The following is a 25198-nucleotide window of genomic DNA, read 5'->3' on the forward strand; positions in this document are numbered from 1 at the left end:
ATTAGAAGCACCACCGGCTTTAGTGAGCAAGGGCAACAGATGCTAGTCAGCCTGCAATGTTTGGGGCAGTCTTGCACAATGGTTAAGTGTCCCTTATCCTGCGTGATTTTCAAATGTCCTACCCAATTTCATGGAGATAAAAAACTTTCATACATTCACACAAATATTAACTAAATGCCTGCCATGTGCTAACCCCTCTTTCAGGGATTCTGGGTGGATGAAATTCTCTGCTCTCCGGAGCTAATAAAAACCTATTTTAATTTTCTGAGCCTGGAACCTAATTCAATTTTACATATGAACAGAAAATATGTTTGTACTGTCTTCAGATACCATTTCCTAAAATGCAACCACCATGCAAATCAAAGGAAAATTGTCACGAATTACGTTCTGAAGTCCACAAAGAATTGTTCATTGTATCAGAAGAGCATATCACTAGTTGCATCACTCCTCAGGACATCTAAGCCACCACTATAACTTGTCTATCCAATCCACATTTGCAGCTGTGCCATTGACAGGACTCTGACTAGGCGAACCTTGGCCTCCTTCATTAAGCGTTCTCACTTAGCCAGGCCCAAACATTTACATTCAGAAATAGGTGTTATCTTATGGTAAATTGCTTTCCTTTAGTTTCAGCAACATTCTAGTTAGGGTATTATATCATTGTTGTTCTAGAGTGTGTGGTTGGTTATGTTATCAATCAATCTCATTTCAAGATGGCAAATGCGATATTAAAAAATGTGCCTTTCTTATAATGAGAGGGCACTGTACGTGATAAGTTGAGAATCAGTTCCTTAACCGTTTAAGTACTCAGCCACCCAGGCTTTGGAGAAAACCCACTTCCTCAACAATTTTCTAGAGAAAGCTTTTTGAGGGTAGGACATCCCTCAAATTCCCCCATGTAAAAACTTAGAACCCCCACCAGTCTAACGAATTTGGGGAACAGTTCTTCGAGGAACCGTGCCCAAGGAGAGTCTCACCACACAGGGGAGGAAAATATGTATGGCTATTGATAGTGAAATTAATGAAAACAAATTCAATTCCGCATGCACTGGTAACTTGAACTTCAAGCTAAGTAAGAGTCTGAAAATCTCCTATTCTCTACTTTGACGCATTAATATATTCACAAAAATTGGTAAAATAATCCTTGGCTAGTCACTGGTTAAAGTGAAAAGCACAAGCTAATTCTTAAGCTGTTTGGGAAGAAATCTGCCTTTAATACAAAGACGTGATAAGCAATAAACTTCTGCTCGATGTCACTGCTCAACCAAGAGTAAATGTCAAGCAGCACATGAAGCAGGATCTGGGACAGGCAGGGGAGGGAGGGGAAACCACTGTGAGGGAAAGCATCTAAGCCGTGTGACAGGGACAACCATGGGGCGGAGATCCCGTGCCAACAAGGCTCTTACTGGCTGGCTGTGGATGAGTTTCTTTCTCCTGTATCAGTCACAGTCCAACCAGAGAAGCAGAACCAGTAGGAGATGTGTATTAAGAGGTTTATTGCAAGCAATCGGCTTACACGACTGTGGGGGCTGGCTAGGCAGGTCTGAAATCCACAGGACAAGCCACCAGGAAGGCAACCCGGAAGCCTTGAGCACGGGCTATTGCCTCTGTTCACGAGCAGAATTTCTTCTTCAGAGATGCCTCAGCTCTGCTCTTGAGGCCTTTCAACAGATTGAATCAGGCCCACCCAGACCATCTAGAACAAACTCCCTCAATAAAGTCAACTGATTAGGGACTTCAATCACACCTGCCAAACACCTTCACAACAACTCCCAGATCAATGTTTGACTGAATAATGGGGCAACAGCCTAGCCAAGCTGACACATCAAAAGACCATCACAGTCCATCCCTCATCATCTTGGTACCTACACCCATCTCCTAAAATCATATTTAATCTCTAAATAAAGGGAATAACAAAGTCATACCTCTGCCTATCATGAAGCAACTATCTTTCACACAACTGAAAACACACTTATTTCCCAGAAGAGAACGCAAAGTTCTTGGGCAGAGTTCACGATGCTTCTTTGATATCCTGTGATATGAAGTTCACTATTATTAATAAATTTTATGTTAGGTGATAAGGGGATAATAGAAAGGAAAAACCAAAAATACTTGTTTAATACGTATACAAACATTAACAAAATAAGGAAGAAATAATTATCACCAGCTATTATATGCTCAGCTGCAAAATGAGAATGACAAGGCCCATCTCACAAGGTTGCTGAAGGAATTAAGCGATGTGATACATTGCAGGCACTATAATCCAAATATCATCATCAGTATTAGTATTACTGCTGGACAGGCACTTGTAACAATATTAAGATGAGGACAGTGACTCAGAAGAGGGCAATAGGAAGTCTGTAATGTAGGAGTGAAAGGGGAATTAAGGAATGATTGTTTCTGAGGCAGGGGGGAAAACCAACAGAAACCAAACCGTGGTGAAACATACTGGGTTCTTGGATGGAAGGACTACATATTGAAAATACCTAAGTTATTTCCATAGTGCGTGCAAAAGAGAGACAGACTTCCTCTTAGGGAGCAGAACTGTCTTTTGATAAGCAAAACACCTCAATAACATCTTTAGTTGTAAATAATAAAGCTTCTTTCCTCTTTCTTTTCCACTCATTCCCCTCCACCAGCACACACACAGAGAACTCTGGATTAAAATAAAGGAGGAAGAGCGAATGTCAATGATTTCCCCACATGAAGACTTTAAGAATCTGGAGGACCAGAAACAAAGAAAGAGTCACCCGTAGAGACAGACAGATAGATGGTCAGACACAGACAGAGCCTGAGACAGAGGGAGACTGAGAGACCAGGAAAGAAATGAAGGATCCTTGGGGGGCAGAGCTATGCTCAACAGGATGGGCAATGAGGAGTTTTTGGAGACAGGAAGAACTGAATTGCATTTACCAGATCCTCCAAGTATTCCCTGAAAATGGGTTTATTTTACCATATGTAAATCGTTACCCAATAAAGTTGATTTTTAAAAATTATATGTGTGGGGGCCAGGCCCATGGCAAAGTGGTCAAGCTCACATACTCTACTTCGATGGCCTGGGGTTTGCAGGTTCGGATCCTGGGTGTGGACCTACGCACCATTCATCAAGCCATGCTGTGGCAGCATCCCTCATAGAAGAACTAGAAGGGCTTACAACTAAGATATACAACTATGTACTGGGGCTTTGAAGAGGAAAAAGAACAGGATGATTGGCAACAGATGTTAGCTCAGCGCCAATCTTCACCATATCTCTATCTATCTATCTATATATATATATACACACATATATACATGTATTAGGAGCTTAGTTTTTATATAACACAATATGTTAGAAAAACCTGGGAGGAAATATCAAAATACTAGCAGTGATTGGGGCTGGCCCCATGGCCGAGTGGTTAAGTTCGCGCGCTCCGCTGCAGGCGGCCCAGTGTTTCGTTGGTTCGAATCCTGGGCGCGGACATGGCACTGCTCATCAGACCACGCTGAGGCAGCATCCCACATGCCACAACTAGAAGAACCCACAACAAAGAATACACAGCTATGTACCGGGGGGCGTTGGGGAGAAAAAGGAAAAAATAAAATCTTAAAAAAAAAAAAACCTCAACTTGTTTAAAATACAACTTATTAAAAAAAAATATTAGCAGTGATTATTTCTTTGCTGGATTATAAGTGATGCTTATTTTCTATTGTAAGTCTTATATTTTCCAGTTACTACAGTAACTACACTGATTTTTTCATGATCAGAAAAAGTAAAATCTTCCTGAAAGAGAGCCATTTTCCACTGAGTCCATGCTCAGTTCTGAACAGTGCTGACCACTTAAAACCTACCAATTTCAAATTAATATCCACTCATGTGGAATTATCCATTCATTGTTTTGATTGCTACCCAAGTTCCAATTTTCTTCAGAATCTCTGTTTGCCTTTGAATTTAAACACAAATAAAGTGAATGAATAACTCAATAATAGCATTTGCTTGTCTTGAGGTAGAAAGGGCAACAAATGGGAAGACAGGAGACTCAGTTTCTAGACAGCTCTGCTAAAGAATTCACCGTGTGGCCTTTGCGAGACCCTTCCCCTCCTGGCCACAGCTTCTTCAGCTATAAAACCAGGGGAGTGAACGGATCATCTCTAAAGGCCCATCTAGGATGGACATCCCACCATTTATGTGCCCCTTCGGGAAGGAAAAGAAAGCAAAGCAGAGAGACATCGCTGAGTCATCTTATCATGGCATTGTGATAGAAATCACACCTCAGACGACTCCTTCTCTCTGTTTCTCTATTTCATCTCACTCTCTCAGCCTTCTTTCTCTTGCCAATTATGTAGCAATAAAACTTATTTTTTCCTCCCAACACTTCAGCGATTCTGGCCGTTACTCAGATAGCTCCATCCTTATTGGGATCTGATTTTGCTCTGGCACTCAATGGGGGTCTAAATCCTCTCCACTCCAGCTCATTCCTGCAAAACTTTACACCCTGTCCTTTTTTGAAAGCTTAGCCTGCCCCTCCCTCCCACGTCCCCCCTGCTATTAATAAATCCATGTGGAGCAGCAGCCATGCTGGTCCCACTTCTCTCAAAAAGTGACATTGGCATTTAAGAAAACTCTGTGCGAGTGCTGGGGGGCTGAGGGGGGCTGAAATCTTAATGTAATCATACTCATTTTAAGATCTACAGTCATTTGTCCTTGGCTTGATTTTCCCAGAAATGACTGGCACAGGAAGCCTTCTCAAAGCGCAGTTGGCTCAAGACTCATTTGGCGGGTCTTAGGGAATCATTCCAGTTACAGTTTTATCTGCCAAGCCTGTATTCCCTGCTGACTCAGTTTGGATTTTAAATTTCCATCAAGACCACCTGCCTGGTGTTAATTAGTTATGGTTTCTTATTTTATATGCAAACTTGTTTTAACATCTGTGAACTGGCACAGTGGTCTTGGGCTTCTCCCCACCCTACAAGCAGCATTCTTAGCTGACCTGGCTATTTGTACTTGAATAACATGATGTAGCCAGGATGGCTAAATAGTCAGCAAAAATCTGGAGATGAGGATTGCAAAATCCAACTAAATCCCAATTCATATTTTTCTTCTCATCATTGTTTTTTGAAAACTTTGAAACATACTTAGTAGAAGAATCTCATAGAGAAACACAAACCTATTGTTCTTAATGCTACTCTAGATACCTCTGTAGTTTTCACCCATTTATGATGTACTTATCAACTGCCAATTATTAAATCAAATCTGGTTTGCTTTTACTTTCCCAGGAATTGGGGGGAGGAAGTGATCTTTTTAGACTTCCTAGCTTTCCTTTAGCATGAAAAATCAATGGCAAAGAGTTGCTTTCCTCCATTGGTATGAACAGGCTCTCAGAAGACATGTTCTGAGCAGATAACTTTCAGAAATTTATCCTGAACTTTCCTTCAATCCACGTATGTACAAACATAACCATAAGCACATTAGAATGGTAGACCTAACAGCCTATAGTAAAAAGATTTGGCACTGACACATAAATAAAGTGAGCCAAGAACTTTGGAAGGCATAAGAATCCCTTTTTTCCCCAGAGTCAAAACTGAAAATTGCATCTGAGGGAGAGTCAGGAGTCATTGGCTCTCAAAGAAGAGCTTGTGTGTGTAGGCATTTTGACCTTAAATCCATTAATTTTCACATAATTTTGGATCAGCATTAAATGGAAGTAAAAAAAATTAACTGATATTGTCATTTCACATTTACTTGAGTTGCCTGCCATAAGATTTCCTTATCATGTCTAGAAACGTCCATATTTAAGAAGTGACAAGGAGAGCCATCTTCATAGAAGTGTTGCTATTTTTTCATGTGCCCTAGACTAACGGATTTTCTGTTCTGCTGTGCCAATGACTAAATCCAGGGCTAAAGTGACTAGAAAGAGAGGGTATGGAATTACCTTTCTGTCATAATTTAATGGACAGTTTTCTGGGTGCTAAGTATTAAATGGTTTTAGGAAATGATGAATAGCACCAGCCTCGGTGATTGGAAGGATTCCATTTCTCCAATTGCTCTCTTTTGGATCCACAGATAATCTGGGATTAGCTGGCAACAGGAAAAACCATTGGCCAGGACAACCTCATCTTCCCCTCTGGGTTTCTCCCCCAAACACACAGCCATGGATGCTTCTGGGTGAGGGAAGGAAAGAAGCTGTGACGTGCAGGTGAGATTGCCCTATTGGAGTCAGACTGGAAAAAAGCTTGCATGGTGCCAGATGATAAACATAGACATGTAATATCTACAAGCAACTATTCCTTTGTTTTGAATGTTCAGTAATTCAGTCAATGCATTACTAATCTAGTCCATATATGTTTTTATATATTATGCATGTGAATGCACACATACGTTATATGTATTTTATACATTATGCATATTAATAAATTATGCAATTATAGAGATTATGATAGACTGTGCTAAACAATTACTTACCCTGTGTTGTAATGAGGGGTACATACAGGTTGGGTGTAGCTGTAATAATTCCCAACACAGTAGCAGTTTCCAACCTGTCAAAATCTCCATTCATTCCTTTAATGGAATTTTTTTTAGCAATGTTGTTATGATTAGAGAGGAAAATGGCTATTCAGCTCAAATGGTAGTCCTATGCACCTTCATTTAACCAATAGCCTCTTCAAGGACAGATATATTTGCTTACTTCCATGGCAAGCGATCAAACATTACGTTGCCACATGCCAGGTGCAATTGTCTGACACATCCATTTTTTGCTGCTCCTGCTGCTCTGGGCTGAATTCTTTACCTCCTGAGAACTAGAATTTTCCTTTTGTAAATGTCACTTGCCTTTGCAATAATCACCATTTTGCTGTCATTTTTCCTCCTAAATCACTTTCATCTCTGATTTACTGATCTCAAACTCTTTTTTAAAATTCCTAATTTGTACTTCCTTCAAATCAAAGGCCAATGTTTGAATCTTCCATTTACGCAACAAAGGTGCCATATTTACATTTGGATCCTATTCGCTTCCCTATTAAATCAAAAAGTGTCAGATTTGTTACTAATAAAAGAAAGTCATTCTTTATAAGGATGTTACATTCATGTTTTGAATCATCAAATATCTTGTTTCACACTTCGCTTCAAAGTATGAGGCATGCAGTTAATTTGTCATAAATAAGCCATTTGACATAAATTCAACTTGTATTTTGAAACTTTCAGATTAAAAATAACATACTCCCTTTAAGAATCTGCCTTAAATTCTTTTTGAAGGAAAGTGGTATGCATGAGGGCGGGTGGGTGAGTGGGTGGGTCGGGGGGTAGACGGATGGACGAATGGATGAATAGATAGATAGATAGATCAATAGATAGAATTTCCCTTTAAAAATACAGCAGATTCAGTACACAGACAGAATATCAAAAAACTACAGGAGCTACGTGAATAAGTTATTCGACGTTAATTGAATATTGATGAAGAAGAAAACATAAGCTTGAAGAACACACTAATTAAACATGGATAGTTATTGGCTGAAAGAAGGATAGTCACAGCATCCATATTTTTAGCTTTTAGGAGAGGGAAACAGACAGCGAGGAGAAGGCACTTGCTATAGATAGCAATTCTCTCTTAGCCACAAAGAGCCTAGTTAGCGGATAGCAGCAGTAAGTAGCATAAAGAAGCCCAGGCGCAGTAAAGCTACAAAGTAGTAATGGGCGCGAGAACTTCAAGTGCTTGGCAAGAAAAGTGTGACTAGAACCCAGTTTGACACCAAAAGTGATTACACAGCTACAGAAGAAAAAATAAACGGATGTGTATGTTGATATTTGTGTTTCTTTAATTCTTGGTCTGTATCTATGTAGTATCACTGAGTTTCTAATTATAATAAGTTGTTAAATATTTCAATTTTCTTAATGGAGAATTCTATTTTTATACCAAAATGAAAACTAACGAGGTGTTGTATGAAGTCCCTCTTCTGGCCACACTTGGGGAAGTCCTAGCACTTTTGCCCGTGTGTTCTAACCCAGGGTGCTATACGAATAGAAGTGACACCTTTAACTGAAGCTAAGATGTCTAGGGGGATTTAACAGTCTTCCACTGAGCTGGCTTTATATGACAGCGAATTTTGCAGACAGACGTATAAAAGAAGGAATAAATCCTTAGTCCATTATGTAAACCACAGAAGATAATGTACCATCTTTTTTTATACCTCGGGATTAAACTATTTATCCACTATCAAAGGGTCTTTGAATTGCTTCTGTAAGAAATGATAATGATTAGTTTTTACCCATGACAGCTTCTCTAAGTCTCCTTGGTGATTAATACTGCGCATTTTCAAAATGGTCTCTCACAATGGCCCCAAAACAAACCAACCCACGTGGAATCTGAAGCTATGAACACCTGTCTCTGAGGATAGGTCAACTGAGATAACCAGAGTCCCGGAACACATATTGAGGTTAAAAAGATACTTCTCCTTTAAAGATTTTTTTAAAATGAAACAGATTTGTGATTTTTTTAGCTTTGTTTTATACAAACTAAATTTTATACAAAAGGCATATGCAACTTTTTAAAATAAAGAAGATAAAAATGGGAAGAATTATTTTTTAACACCCAAATAAAAGCCCAGAAACAATATACATCAATTATTTCCAAATGCTACTCAGTGAAGCAAAATCATCTTGACCGGCTGCCTCTCCCTCAGTGGCGATGGCATGTGCTGCCCTCTCTCTCTTCCAGCCCTTCCCTTTGCTCTTTCTTCCTTTCGTTCAGTCACAGAGCTGTCTTAAAGAACTTCATACACAGTTTATAAGATGATTTAGGGTGAGAAAGACTGGTTGCAGCCAATGGCCAATATATCTAGAATGTTGTAAAAGGTATATTGCTTATTTATCTGTGTACAAGGAAAACAAACAGAAAACTCAATGTAATCTAATCATCAGTTGTCAGGAAAAAAAGTCATCTAAATTGTGTCACACTGAATACATCAAAACACCTGAGCAACCTAAATTTTCCCTCATTAATTGGCATCTATATCACATAGACTCAACCTGAGACAAACTTCAAAATTTGGCTTGAACTTTACACACTTTCATTAATAAAAACTTAATAATCTCCATTCACTTAAAACCAACTCAACCACATGTAGGATTTTTCACTAGCTTTCTGTAAAGTACTTTTTTTAGGGAATGATTTTAATATCTCATGTCTTTAGACTATGAAGCATAAAAAAAAAAATCAGTTCCTAATATCTTTTCTTGGTTAAACATAAAACCAGCTTTTAATCAGCTTTAATAGTAATCAAGCAATTTTCCAGGAACTTGACTCAAATGCTCTGCCTAATACATACAATCCAAATGATTGTATCAATAAAAATCCAGGTAATGTGCTTTATGAATAACAGATTGATATAAGATTTCTATGAAACCCAAAGCAGTTTTATAAAAGACACCATTGTTGGGATTTAGCATAGTTTTATGCTTTTCCTCGATTAATCCTCCAGTAGGTGGGATTTATCTTTTTATGTGAAATGCAAGTCAAAATATTGGACTAGTTATCAATTCATTACGAAAGTAGTTGCATGGTTTTTCCAGCCAGGTTAGAGCCAAGTGATTTCGGAATTTCCAGAATTTGCAGAAATGGAAAGAAGCCTGACCAAATTTCAATACTGCTCAAGGAATAAAAACTGGGGTTGGATGCCATTTTGAAACGTGTGTGCATATGTGTTTGCCAAGTTATCTTCTAGCCAGCTGCACAATCTCCTGAAATGTCATCCAAATTTGATTAAAGACAGGTTACTCCAAAGTTATCCTTCTAAATCTTTATGCTAAAAATGGGTACATTCCTCAATATTATTGACTGAAAAGTAAAATAACCAAAACCAAGTGAAAAGTTGGGACTAATCTTTCTCTTTAGGGAGTAGCAGACTTTCCACCTGGTGTTAGCACAGGCACACATAATATGTGCTCAAAAAAAAAAAAACAGCAATGGCTTTGTTAGCAATTTTTCTGAACTATCTCATTAAATAAAGTTTTACACAATTAGTACTTCTATAATGTCAGATTGAATCCTAAAAATACAGATGTGATAACCTCACTAGCATCATGGACCATTCTAGAAGAGACAGAACTAATGTTTGATTGTTGAAAAGAGCAGAGCCACTGTGGAAGAAGCACAATCTGAACTGTATGGAAGGTCATTAGATGAAGCTGAGCTCCCTGGATGCCTGACACAGTGCCACAGGTGAGGGCTACAAAGATGTCAGACAATGCCTAGCCCCTCCAGGCACTCACAGTTGGATGAGAAGGCAAACCAGTAAACAGTAGTCATGGGAGAAGCTCTGAAATAAAGAAACATGGGCTGGCCCCGTGGCCGAGTGGTTAAGTTCGCGCGCTCCGCTGCGGGCGGCCCAGTGTTTCGTTGGTTCGAATCCTGGGCGCGGACATGGCACTGCTCATCAAACCACGCTGAGACAGCGTCCCACATGCCACAACTAGAAGGACCCACAATAAAGAATATACAACTATGTACCGGGGGGCTTTGGGGAGAAAAAGGAAAAAAATAAAATCTTTTTAAAAAAAAAAAAAAGAAAGAAAGAAACATGAAATTTCTTAGGATCACTGAGGAAGGAAAAGCTATCACACAGGTAGATGGGTGGCAGGGGATGCAGCTGAGCCTGAAGGATAAGCAGAGCTCTTCAGCTGGACATGAAACCAAAGGATAAGAAGATACAAGTCGCAACGAGAGAAAGGTATAGAGAGTGAAATAGCAATTTCCCCATAGAAGAGCGAGCCTCTCCTTTGTCCAAACTATCTTTCAGTGTCCCTCCAGAGCAAAGAGCAGATGTTTTTACTGTCCAGTATGGTAAAGTTAATGTCTCCCATGGAGCACAGGTTGTGCAGGTTTGCTTACAGCTCATTCTAAAAAGCTGGGGGTCCCTAAGCTCACTGTTCCTCAGCAGTGATACAAACCCAATGGGTGCACAGCATCACCCATGTCATCTCTGAAGGACTTGGGATTTAAGGGAAACATACACGATCATGAAGCTCACGCTGCTTGCTGTGCTGTAAGTAAAAAAGTCCTTTGCCTCTGACCCGGGAGACTTGTGTCTTCTGCCAGCATCTATGAAACTCTGGCAGGCAAATTTTTTAGCTTATAAGTAGGGTAAAATCTCAGACCACTCACAATTTTTAACAAATGGGTAGTGGTTCCATCAAGTGAGATGGGAAAGAGAGGAGAATGAAATGGAAATTCAGGGAGAAGATGATGAGTTTGGTTTTTTTCTTACTGAATTTGAAGTGGTGTGGAGGCAGGGAATTGGCAGCACGGGTCTATATTTCAGGAGACAGGTCTGGGCTAGAGACACATATTTGAAAGTTATTAGACTCCACATGGGAGTTAACACCTTGAGGATGAAGAACAGTATCCTGGTTTAAGTGGCATTTATGGGGATGTGGAATTCTCTAAAGAATATAGAGAAATAGACAGAATGGAATGAGGACAGCGTGCCTCTCAGAAGCCAAAAATTGGAGAGTTTCAAGGAAGGAGTAATCACAAGTGTAATTAGGGGAGCTCCAACAATAGAAAAACTAAAATCCCACTGGATTTGGCACCTAAACCATCACACAGTTGTCCTTGCATGATGTGCTGGTCCTTGATCTGTTTGCCTTCAGATCCATCCCCCTCACTCTTCCTCTCACTTTGGATCCCAGATGTCTAAATGCAGGCTGCCCATCCCAGGCTCTAATGACAGCTGATTTCCAGCTGGGCTGAGTTTAGCCAATGGGAAGCATTGGTGAGAGATTAAAAGGTGAAGGGAACAGAGAGGCCGGGTATTTCTGCTTCTCCTGTCTGCCTTGGATGCAGGTCTGGCAGTTCCCGGACTGAATCCCCTCCATGGCTTCAGCTCCACTGGACAAGCCAAGCAATCCAGGGTTCTTGCCTCCATGGGTAACCCAAAAACCAGGGTCTGATAGCACCATCTTTACTTTGTCCCCCCATTCTAAGTGCGGTAGTGGCTTCCTGCTGTTGTCACCTCTGGGATACCTCACCATCCTCTGTTTGGTTTCTCACTTACTCTACCACCCAACTAGTCAATTTCCCTGCTATTATATTTTCTTTGTAACAAATCATTGAAGTAGTTTATTTTTGCCTGGTTGGATCCTGATGAGTACAAGTGGTAAGAATAAATGTCAAGTATTATAGGAAAAGAGGATGTTGGAGACCAATAGTATAGACTATTCTTCTAGTAGTTTCAGTGAAAAAGAAAGAGAGACCCGAGGGTAGCTGGAGGGTGTTTTTTTTTAAACTTGATTTAGGGTTTAGATTGGGTAAGCCGTGAGCTTGTTTTTAGGCTGAAGGGAAGACGTCTGAAAAGAGTGAGAGAATAAAATTAGAGGAATTGAGGGAGGCTTGGTTGCTGTGACTTTAAATCATCTTGTAAGTAAGGTGGATGAAATTTTCTGTTGGCCTCAGTTTCTCCTGGAAGTTTGGAGGCTCTGTTGAGATTGGAGGCAGAAAGTAGGCTAGAAGAGACTGGTGATGGTTTGGAATTCCTCTGTGGGAGTGGAAGCTGACCGAGGATCTCCAAAAGGATTGATGCGTAAAGCAGAGGGCCCAGCTGAGGTAGGGGACAAGGAATTTTAGTGGTACAGATCTGCATAGTTTTAGAGTTTGGGGTGTTTTCCCCCCTCTGATATCAGTTGTCCCTGTTAGGGAGCAGAATGGCAAATCCAGGGCTGGGGTCTTGCCAGATGAGCACTGTGAGAGGACAGGACTGCGGGAATTCAAAGGTGAGAGAATAGTTTGGATGATCCACCAGGGAATAGAGGCAGCATAACCAGTAGAAAGGATGCACAGGGTTGTACAAGTGGGCAGGACGCACTTCCTATTCCAGCTGTGGAAACTTGCGCAAGTGACTCAACGTTTCTAAGCCACAGTTCCCTCACCCCAAAAATGAAAATAGTCTCTACTCCAAGAGGTTATGAGAACAAATGAGAAAACACAGATAGAGTGCCTATTAAAGATCTTGACACACATAGAGAACTCAGCGACGCGCTGTGGAGTTGGCCATTTTCATTAATCAGATCTCTATTCAATTTCGAGATCTGTAGATCTCTCTCTGAAGACAGGTCTCAATCAGAGATCAATTCTGAGATGGCCCTGAAGCGTACAAGGTGGGGTTCCAAAACAAACCCATTTCACGCCCCTCTTTGGCTCCAAACCACACAGGAAGATTCTGGTGAGCCACATTCCTCTACAGAGAATAGAACTGTTTGAGAGCTCAAAGTTAAGACTTGAATCTATAAGGAAAAGAAGCTTCTGGAGAGCCACTGACCAGGAATTCAACTGGGGCACAAAAATGGACCAGGTATGGAAAGGGATGGTCCCGGGACTCAAGGCTGAGACTTAGAGCTGTCGGAGGCATCTGGGAAAACAATCACAGCCACGCTGTCTAATGTCCAACAGGACCAGGGCTCATCATATTTCCCATGCTGGAACTTATTTATAACTAGTTACAAAGCGATCACCTGGTCTGTTGATCACCCAGGCTCCTAGTTCTCTGCTTCCTGCCTTCCTACCAACTCCTTTTTTTTCTCATTACCCTCACAGGTGGAAGAAGATTCCCCATAGAGCCATCATTTTCAGATCAAAAAGATAGGAAACCCACGTCAGCCAATTTTAGTGCCTCTAACAAGCTGTTTGAGGATAAAATTATTGCCTATAATGAGCTCATTGGAAATAAGCTTCTGGGCTTATGTCACACAAATAACCACCTTGGTTCTTATTTCTACAACAAATAGGAGTTAAATGAGCTAAACACTACTATAAATGTACCTATTTTCACTTGCTCTCAGTTAAAAAGAAATAATATCCTCAAATATTTGAAACCCTACAAAGCAGAGAATTGCTAATGATTACATCCTCATTCCTGTAAGGAAGTTCAATGATATGAAAATGCCACATGTCATCACTAATTCCTAGGAATCAGAGAAAAATATACAAAAGCCTTAATGAACAGATGAAGAAAGAAAACTGGTAACTGACGTTTCTGGCTAGGGAATATGACAATCAACAGAAGGGCTACTGACCGAATCTCCTTACAGATCAAAACTACTCATGCTTCACCCAGAGTCAACACATGCCACGTCTGAGGAGAGGCGTCTTCGGGGACAGATCTGTTAACCCTCGGCGGGCGTGTTTCATCTCACCGCTCACTGTGGGCAAGTTAAAGAAGGCTTTGTGCATCCGCTTTCCAGCAGAAGCTGGAGTAACGAGGCGCAGGAAGGCCCGGTCCTGCCCTGGGGCCCGGGGCTGATAACACACACACATACTGTGTGTGTGTGAAACCCACGTGGCCCAGTCTTCAAACGCTTCCCTTTGGGCTATTTCCTCGCATTTTAGACTCGCAGAAGAAAAGGGTGAGTCAACCACAGGTCAGAAAGACGTGACAGAATGACTTTTTCTTCAGTTTTGTATTTAACATAGATTTCCCTTTTCGGCAAAGTTTAGAATGGCTTGATATCCTTTCCAAAAGCCATGGATCTTACTCTAAAGAGAATAGTGTGCAGTAAGAAATTTAAAAATTAGTTGGACAGCTAAGTCTCTTCACAGCATGACCAGTTAACACAATGCATCTTAGTGACATTCTGAAACAATGAAATTCTGCTTGATTCTCTTGTTAGTGTGTGCTATAAAAGGCCACCAGGTTTCTCTCGGAGCGATGATAGGGACAGAGAGGGTAAGATCGGGGAGCGGTTCTGGAGCCATGGCAGACACCACTAGACCCACTCTTGGGTGACGGTACACAGTTCTAATCATTAATGCTGTGGAAAAATGCTACTCATGTTGAAAAGGTATAGCAGAGGGCAGACAGACTGACTTATAGGGTCTGGAGCGAGGCCCATATGTTGACCTCACTCTCTCCTCGCAAATCCATGGTAGTAAAGCTCCCAACAAGAGGAACCTCCTAGAGCCTTTGCCTACAAATCTCAGCATGGGGCAGAAATGGTGCTTCCTGAGCTCCTGGATATTTGGGGGAAATTTTTTTAACACCTGGTCCTAAAACTCATTCAAACTAACCCTTGTGTCCATCAAAATCCAACCCTTCTATAGCATCAAAGCAATGTTTTTGATGCCTACCTTCTTATTAACGCTTTATACCAGAATATAAGAAAGATATTTACCAAGTGTTACAAAGCAGAAAACTCACCCCAAAACCAAGACAGCAGCAGAGTAACCTGGAACGTTCTTCTATTATATTTTTGCACGCTAAGCTGTTTATTAACACTGCACTTGGATCGGTTTTTTTTTCCTTCCCTGGTTTCCGGGGTAACCAGTTCATCTGGTGGCAGCAGGGTGGGAGGGGAGCATAGGAAAGAAAAAGAAAATATTTTAAGTGATGCATACCGTGAAGTCAACCTGAATGAATTTAATTTGCTGTGGCGGTGCGACAATACCAAGAGAGCGTACTCAATGAGAGTCCCTTCTGATTGTTTCTGACTGGGTAATTTGAGGAGAGTTTCTGCATAATGGTGCCTTTTTCTCACAGCAGGCTCTTTTGAATCCCACCTGTAAATCAGGGGTGTCTACAGGGATTTGTCTTTTTCCCTCCCCATCTCTTTTATCTCCACCTTTTTTTCAGTTATTTGTGAAAATAAAATAGTCTTCCTAATTCTTTTCTGTGAAAGAAGGCTGGATTGTTATACCCTGAAAGTAGCACATTAAGTTTGATCAACAATTTGCTCACTGAAATTCAATCTCTAAGATACTTACCCTATGTTCTACTTTAAAATGTCCATCTGAGATTCTTGGTCTATGAGATAGAATACTGATGTTATTTTAAATTAAGATTTAGCAGTTACTTCATGCTCCTAGCCTAGAGAGACACATGCTGCATACGCAGATGAATTAGGTTATAGACCTTGTTTAATTTTCTCAACCTATAATTATTTCTACAACTAAATATAAAGATGAAGTATTTAACTGTTAATGTAAATGTGTATTATAAAATCACCCTGCCATATCAGTCTGCATTGGAACTAATTGTGTATTTGTAACTCAAGTAAATTTTAAATTGAAGTTATTAAATGGTTTAGACTTCAGATCACAGAATCAAGCTGTTTAAAAAGCATGTGTGGAGCCGGCCCGGTGGCGCAGCGGTTAAGTGCGCACATTCCGCTTCTCAGCGGCCCGGGGTTCGCCCATTCGGATCCCAGGTGCGAACATGGCACGGCTTGGCAAAAGTCATGCTGTGGTAGGTGTCCCATGTACAAAGTAGAGGAAGATGGGCATGGGGCCAGTTTTCCTCAACAAAAAGAGGAGGATTGGCAGATGTTAGCTCAGGGCTAATCTTCCTCAAAAAAAAAAAAGCGTGTGTATACACGCGCCATAATTTAATAGTACTTACAATGGAAACAACTTAAATGTCCAACTATATCAAGTCGGTTAATAAACTATGACTTATCCATATAACAGAGTACTATCCAGCCACAAAAATGATAATGTAGAACAATGTTCAATGACAAGGAAAGATAATACCATCACAAGCAAGACAACACCAAAAATTGCAAAGGAGTCTGTACAATGCCCTATTTCCATTAAAAAAATATTTATACCCCTAGACATGCCTAGGATAAAAAGTCTGAAAGAATTTATTACACTAATAGTAGTCGCCATCTCTCAGAGAATAGATTATGAGTGATTTTTGTTTGTTTTTTCTTTGCTAGTCAGCCCCCAATCCCATCCCCCTTCCCCAAATTTTACAAGTGTGCTGAATTAAAAAATCAGCTATTTTTCAAGAGTAATTACCTCTTTAATGAAAAGAGGAGCACCCTCAAATACTATCGAGGGGCCCATTTTCATAAAGTATAAGTACGGGACAACCAAACCAACTGAATTTAACAAAACCTCAAAAGGTTAGAAATGAATTAAAATGTATGACAAACTGAGATATGTGCTGAGTTGACAGGAAATTGGCTGCATTTCTTGCAAGATAATTTGATTACTGTAGACTAAGGCCCCTCTCACTTTTTCTCTTCTCAGATGCCTCAAGGGCATCTCTGGGATGGCTTTCTGGAACCAGGTCCAGAAACGGCAAGTAAACAGTGCCATGGATGTATCATGCTCTGAACCTTATCGAAATACTGGTTGTCCTTATTTGTGATGATCATTTTGATAAAGTTTTATGTGTCCAAGGCATGCTGTAAATTTCTTTGTCAAAAAGCTATAGTTGTAATAAAATAAGCGCTCAATAAATACTTATGGATTAAATAAATTACTTTTCAAAATGTCATTTTTGAAGAAAAAAATATTATTTAAAAACATTTAGCATGACAGAAAGAAAGGAAAGAAGGAAGGAAGGAAGAAGGAAGGAGGGAGGGGGAAGCGATAAAAAGCTCAAAAAAAAAGCAAGGTAAAGGAAAAATAAAATTTAAACAAAGATAACCTGGGGTGAGATTAGCATACCATAATACCCCATACATTTGATAAAAATGAGCCATAAATTTATATTTAAGCTTCTTAATAGCCTAAGCCACAAGTGCAACACAATCAGTTCTGTAATTGATAATATTTCTAAGATAAAAGGGAGTTAGAAGCACAGCAGAAACAAGAGGGCAATTTCTCCCATGAATCCTTAACGAGAACGACTACGTGATGTAATGAGCAACATTCTCCATAACAGCCCCCAGGGCGCGCATGCTTCATGGAGCTGTTTCTCGCAGTGGTCCACAGTGTAGGTTGACACTAACACCCCAATTCACGGTTTATATAAGCAACTCAGAGAATGGGAACGTGAACATGGTCCAGGATCACAGCTCAGTGATTTGGCTGAATCTTAGGATAAATTTTTTCACATGCAGCAATGCACGGACTACATATCTTTTTAAATGCTCCATTACTAATTCTGTCAACCAAACTTTGCAAAGCGGGGTGCTGCAGTAAATTTGTTATGCCATTCCCTAATCGCAAGTGGAGGCTGCTTCTTTATATTTACAGTCAAAAACAGACCTGTACGTTTTAACAGTATACTAAATGAAAGGTTGATATCCTTTTCTTTCATTCATTCAATTAATTAAAAGTAATTCACAAATATTTACTGAATACTTCTTATTTCTCGGAAATTTGTTTACGTGATAGGAAAACAGAGGTGACCAGGCAGGCTTGGCCACTGTGGGGTCCTCATGGATGTGACAATGCAATCTAGAGCAGAGTTTCCCAACAGTGGTACTATGACATTTTGGACTGGATAACTCTTTGTTGTGGGGACTGTCCTGTGCATGATAGGAAGTTTGGCAGGATTCCTGGCCCCTATCTACTGGGTACCAGTAGCAACTTCCCCAGTTGGAAGAAGCAAAACTGTCTCCAGACGTTGCCAGATGTCCCCTGCAGAGCCACTGATCTAGAATTTAACGTAAGAAAGCTACAATGAATCAGTGCAGAGAGGAAGTCGGGGACACTGAGAGAAGGTGAAGAAGAGAGACTGTCCTAGTCTGGTGGTCCATGAAAACCTCCTTGAAGTGGAGTTTCAAAGCTACAGGGAACGGATGTCTAAAAAAAGCTGTGCTCCGGAGAAGGGAATTAGGGAAAGCATACGGATTGGCCTAAGCTCTTCCTCAAAATACCATTTGAATGTCCTCTAACCCATGGTCAGTCCATCCAGGACCAAGAGCGTTATGTAAAAGTCACTGAAAAGCCTGTTTAAAAAAGAAAATCAGCCAAGCACACCTTTGAGAGTAATGGAACTTTCTATTGTCCTTCCTGAAACAAAATGATCACAGAATACACTCCTAAATGATTGAGTCGAATTTTAGTACAGAGTTGTAGCTGTAAGCCTGTTAAGTGCCGGAACTAATGAATTTATACGTAGGTTGTACTGTGAGAAGTTATTAAACATTCATTAAGAAAGATATGTTTTGACTTAGAAACGTAGTCTTAAACAACTCTTTGTGAAAACAATTATACCAATTAAAATCAAACATTAACTAGGTTGGCACCATTTTGTAAAAGGCCACTTAATTGTTGTTTCTACTGCCATAAAATCAAGAATTTGGACTGCATGATTTCCTAAAGATCTCAGCAAATTTTTTAATTTTATGAATTTGTGTGTAAATTTATTTTTTTAATTATAGATTATTTCTAACTTATTCCTAAAAGCAGATTTTTGTCATTAGAGCAGAATAAATAATTTCATGAAATTTATTTATTTTAAAGGATTGAAGTGTTTAAAATTTAGAAGATTCTAATACTTTTCTTGTCTTCCTATGTTCCTGCCTTACTTGTCCAATTGATACCCCAAAGATAATAAGGGCAGATAGGACTAACCCCTAGGCTTTAGTATGATAAAATGTATTATTTTCATCATCGTCTTCTTTTTATAACTGATAAAACTGAGGCTCAAAAGGTTAATTTTTCCAAGGGCATAGACTTAATAATTAGCCAAGTCAAGAGTCAAACCCGTATCTTCTGACTCTACCCCAAAGTGTTGGTAGAGGAGGCACAGCAAAACATCCTAGAACATGATATGATTTCAGGAAAGGAAGGTTTGGGTAGAATATGCTGGGAAGCAGAGAAACAGCATAAGAGCACCGGGCATAGATCCCAAAGGAAAGGAGAGCAAGACAGTTGCTCACCCTAACCCTCGGCTTGGAGGACTCCTAGAACATCAGCTGCTACTTGATCAAAAAGGGCAAGGTAACAAAGGCCTTTGGGTGAGTACCTGTGATATGGTGGATACTTTATATTTAGTACCTCTAATCCTCCCACAACCTGTAGAACAGGCCTTCCCAAATCGTCGTGTGCATATGAATCACACGGGGCTCTTGTTAGATAGAACGCAGATTCAAATTCAGAAGGCTAGGCTAGGCGCTGAAAATTTAATTTCTAACAAGCTCCCAGGTGATGCTGATGCTGCTGGTCCTGGACCACAGGCCACACCTTGAGTAGCAATGTACTCCTGTGTAGAGCATAGGAAAGACCTACGTGGTGAGTTCAACTGCATGTTCCCACCCCCAGCCCCAGAGATGCTAATGCAGAAGGTCTACAGAAGAGTCTACGATTCCTTTGCTAACACATGCTTCAGGTCATTCTGATCCAGTGGGCTAACAGACTGTGGAATCCAACAGACCGGGATTAAAATCCTCACTCTATTACATTCCAGTTGTAGGAAAGGACGTACAAGGCAAATTATTTAATTTCTCTGGGCTTTAGTTTCCCTCACCCGAAATGCAGGAATAACAAAAAATACCTTGTTGGAGGGTACTGATGATTAAACATGGTATCGATGGAAAGTATCTAGAATATTACAGATATTCGGGAAGGGATAATCATTGTAATAGTGCTGACATGCTGGTAATGGTAATGCTCACTTAAAAGACGAGTAGCTCAGGCACGAAGGGGTTAAATCGCTTATCCATGCCCGTTCACTAAACAAGATTTGAACCCAGATCCCACTCCAAAGCCACATTCATTTCACTGCACCAGATCACATCCGCCAAGTTTTAGACATTTCACCTGCATTTATGGAAATCACCCTAAACCGCTTCTTCCTCTGCTCCTACCCTGCTAGTTGTTCCAGGCTCTTCCTCTCAGGACTTTGTTTTCAGCTTCTTCCCCTGCAACCTTTCCTCCTCCACCCCCCACTAACTCTTTGGATTTTGTTGCCCGGATTTGACCTTCAGCGTTCTCCAGGGACCCTCTAGACCTCCCGCCCTTGGCCTTGCTGGCAAGTTCTCCCCCCAGCCCCCTTACCCAGTTCGAAAGAGGGCCCGTACATATACAAAAAGATGATAGAAGACAAACAAAATCTAATTTTGAAGACGTGTACAAGTAATTTTTCGGCTCTTAGCATGATGTGTAGGCCCTGTCTGTTACCATTCTTGGATCCCCCAAAATAGTTCTCTTTTTTAATGAACAACTCTTGAGAGAATGTCAATCACAGCTATAAAATCTGGGAGACAAGAGTCAAAGCCGAATTATTTACCCACTATACTCTAATACACATGGGAGGAATACAAAATATATTATGGAGGTAATATAATCCCATAAAATACATGACAAGAAAAGCCACAGACTTACGTTACTACTGCTCTGGCTGAAAAGATATTTTGTGAGGGACTGAGACATTTCAAAATGTTGGGAAAAACTCAGGATCCTAAATAAGCAAATTGTTTTAGCATTTCTGTTCCAAGCAATAACATTCAATGACTGCGTGGAGATTATTTTCAATAGAGATTTTATGGGAAAACTGTAACTGGAAATAAAAGGAATATTCTGGCCATAAACATGACGTATCTCTTGTTGCACATGTTGGTGATGACATTGAATGAGATCTCCAAGCAAAATAAGAGTTATGATATGTGGTGTCAGCATAATAAAATAAGACTTTTTCCTTTCAAAGGTCAATTCTTGAGCTTCATAAAGATGTACAGAATTTCATAGCCTGAAAACTATGTTAAGGGGACACCGAGAACCAGATGGCAAAAGAGTTTTAGAAAAGGAAAATAGAGCTGTGTGCCTCTGCCTTAATGCATTGCAGCACAAATCAGCATTTTACATTAGCTATTGTCTCCAATAGTCTTTTTAAAAAAATGTCTATAGATGTGAATTCTCTTGAAGAATGTGTCTGTACAGAAAAAACACATGTAGAGTTGAGCTGTCATCTTAAATAGACAGCATCGATCATTCTGTTTCTTCTTCTGTACGTATAAATTTATAAGGCCACTCACATTATTTAAATAGCTTTTAGCCTCCATTTTTCTTTCCCTATGCTGATGTAAAAAGTATGACATCGGATGGAAAAAATGGGGTAGATCAAAGTCAGTTGAATTGAAATAAGACATCTCCTCAGCCAGCAGAGGTCCGTAGTTAATTTTGGGCTCCAAGCACGCCGCCTTCTTTCAATCCAGAATCTGTCCTCTATAAGGAATGTGACCTGGGACAAGTTACTTAACCTGTCTAAGCCTCAGTTTTCTCATTTGTAAAATGGGGATAATGATAATCCCCTAACAGGGTTGCTGTAATCATTAAACAACGTAATGGATGTGAAAGACTTGGCAGGATGTCTAGCTCACAGAATCATCTTTTTATATACGCATAACCACTTCCTTGAGATAATTCATATACCATACAATGTACCCCTTTGAGGTAAACAATTCAATGTCTTTTAGTATATCCACATATTCAGACTTATGCAACCATTACCACAATCAATTTTACAACATTTTCATAAAAAAGAATTCGTCTCCATTAGCAATCACTGCCTATTTCTGCACAACCCTCTCCCTCTCTACCTTCCCATTCCCCACCTTGCAGCCCTAGGCAATCACTAATCTACTTTTTGTCTCTATAGATTTGCCCATTCTGGATCTTTCATATAAATGGTATTATATAATACACAGTCTTTTGTGACTGGCTTCTTACACTTAAAATAATGTTTTCCAAGTTCATCCAATGCTTTATTCCTTTATATTGAGGAATAATATTCCATTGTATGGATGTCCCACATTTCATCTATCCATTCATTAGTTGACAGAAATTTGTGTTGTTTCCACTTTTTGGTGATTATAATGCCACTCTGAACATTCTCCACATTATCACCAACACCTTTTGATTCTAGTCATCCTCATGGGTGTGAAGTGTTATCTCACTGCAGTTTTGATTTGCATTTCCCTGATGGCTATTGATGTGGAGCATCCTTATGTTCTTAGTAGCCATTTGTATATCTTCTTTGAAGAAATGTCTATTTGGATCCTTTACCCATTTTCAGTTAGGTAGTCTTTTATTATTAAGTTATAAGTGTTCTTTATGAGGTCTAGATACCAAATCAAAGACATTATAAGAAGAAAGCCAATATCTTTTGTAAATATAGATCCCAAAATCCTTAACAAAATTGTAGCAAACCAGACCTAGAAATAAAGGGTTATACATCATGACTAAGTGGATTTATCCCATAAATGCAAGGTTGGTTTAACATCTGAAGATCAATTTATATAATACGCCATATCAATAAAATAAAGAACAAACCACATGATCACTTAGAAAAAGCACTTGACAAAAATCCAATACCCTTTAGTGATGAAAACAGTCAACAAACTGGGAATTGAAGAGACTTTCTTCAACCTGATAAAGAGCATCTACAAAAAACTGACAGCTAACCTTATACTTACTGGTAAAAGACCGAGTGGTTTATCCCTAAGATTAGGCACAAGACCAGGATGTCCATTTTTGCCACTTCTATTCAACATTTTACTGGAGGTTCTAGCCAGGGTAATTAAGTAAGAAAATGAAATAAAAGGCATCCAGATTGAAAAAGAAGTAAAACTCTCTCTTTGCAGATGACATAATCTTGTATATAGAAAAAAGCTAAGATATCCACTAAAAATCTATTAAAATGAGTAAATAAAACCCATAAATCTACAGACAGCTAAACTCCAACAAAGGGCCAAGAACTTACAATGGAGAAAGGAAAATTTCTTCAATAAACGATGCTGCGAAAACTGGAGAGCCACACACACAAAAAATGAAAGTAGACCGTTATCTTACACCATACACAAAAATTAACTCAAGATGGATTAAAGACTTGAATGTAAGACCTGAAACCGTAAAACTCCTAGAAGAAAACATAGGCAGTATGCTCTTCAACATCAGTCTTAGCAGTATCTTTTTGAATATCATGCCTCCTCAGGCAAGGGAAACAAAAGAAAAAATAAACAGGGGCTGGCCCTGTGGCCAGTTGGTTAAATTCACATGCTCCGCTTCGGCGGCCCAGGGTTTTGCTGGTTTGGATCCTGGGCATGGACATTGCACCACTCATCAGGCCATGTTGAGGTGGCATCCCACATGCCACAACTAGAGGGACCCACAATTAAAATACACAACCCTCTGGAGGGATTTGGGGAGAAAAAGCAAAAAAAGGAAAAAAAAAAAGAAAAAAGAAACAAACGGGACTACATCAAACTAAAATGCTTATGCACAGCAAATGAAACCATCAACAAAATGAAAAGACAACCTAACAATTGGGAGAAGATATTTGCAAATCACATATCTGATAAGAGGCTAATATCCAAAATATGTAAAGAACTCATACAACTCAGCAACAAAAATAACAACAACCCAATTTAAAAATGGTCAAAGGATCTGAACAGTCATTTTTCCAAAGAAGATATACAGATGGCCAAAAGGCATATGAAAAGATGTTCAACATCACAATTACTAGGGAAATGCAAATCGAAACTACAATGAGATATTACCTCACACCTGTGAGAATGGCTATAATCAACAAGACAAGAAATAAAAAGTGTTGGAGAGGATGTGGAGAAGAGGGAACACGCATACACTGCTGGTGGGAATATAAACTGGTACAGTCCCTATGGGAAACAGTATGGAGATTCCTCAAAAAATGAAGAATACAACTACCATATGATCCAGCTATTCCACTGCTGGGTATTTATCCAAAGAACATGAAATCAACAATTCAAAGAGATTTACGATCCCTATATTCATTGCAGAGTTATTCACAATAGCCAAGACAGGGAAGCAACAAGTGCCCATCAACAGATGAATGGATAGAAAACATGTGAGAGATATATATATAATGGAATGCTACTCAGCCATAAAAAAGGATGAAATCTTGCCATTTGCAACAACATGGATAGACCTTGAGGACATTATGCTAAGTGAAATAAGTCAGATGGAGAAAGTCAAATACCATATGATTTCACTCATATGTGGAAGACAAAACGACAAAAACACATAGATATAGAGAATAGATTGGTGGTTAGCAGAGGGGAAGAGGGGAAAATGGAGGGTGAAAGGAGTAAAAGGGCATGTGTAGGATGATGGATGGTAATTAGACTGGGTGGTGAACATGATGTAGTCTACACAGAAATCAAAATATAGTGATGTACACCTGAAATTTATGTGATGTTGTAAACCAATGCTACCTCAATAAAAATAAATGAATAAATAAATACCATAAAAAAATAAAATGATGATAGATTGATAGTGGGAAAAAATGAGTAAATGAGTTCAGCAAGATTGCAGGGTGCAATATACGAAAATAAACTGTATTTCCATACACTAGCAATGAATAACCCAAAAATAAAATTAATAATTTTATTTACATCAAATAGAATAGGACCAAAAATATAAAATAGCATATAGCAAATAGCATCAAAAAATAAAATACATAGAAATAAATTTAACAAATGAAGTATAAAACTTACACTGAAAAATATAAAAAATTGTTGAAA

Source organism: Equus asinus, chromosome 12, assembly GCF_041296235.1.
Source record: "Equus asinus isolate D_3611 breed Donkey chromosome 12, EquAss-T2T_v2, whole genome shotgun sequence".
Classification (NCBI taxonomy): Eukaryota; Metazoa; Chordata; class Mammalia; order Perissodactyla; family Equidae; genus Equus; species Equus asinus.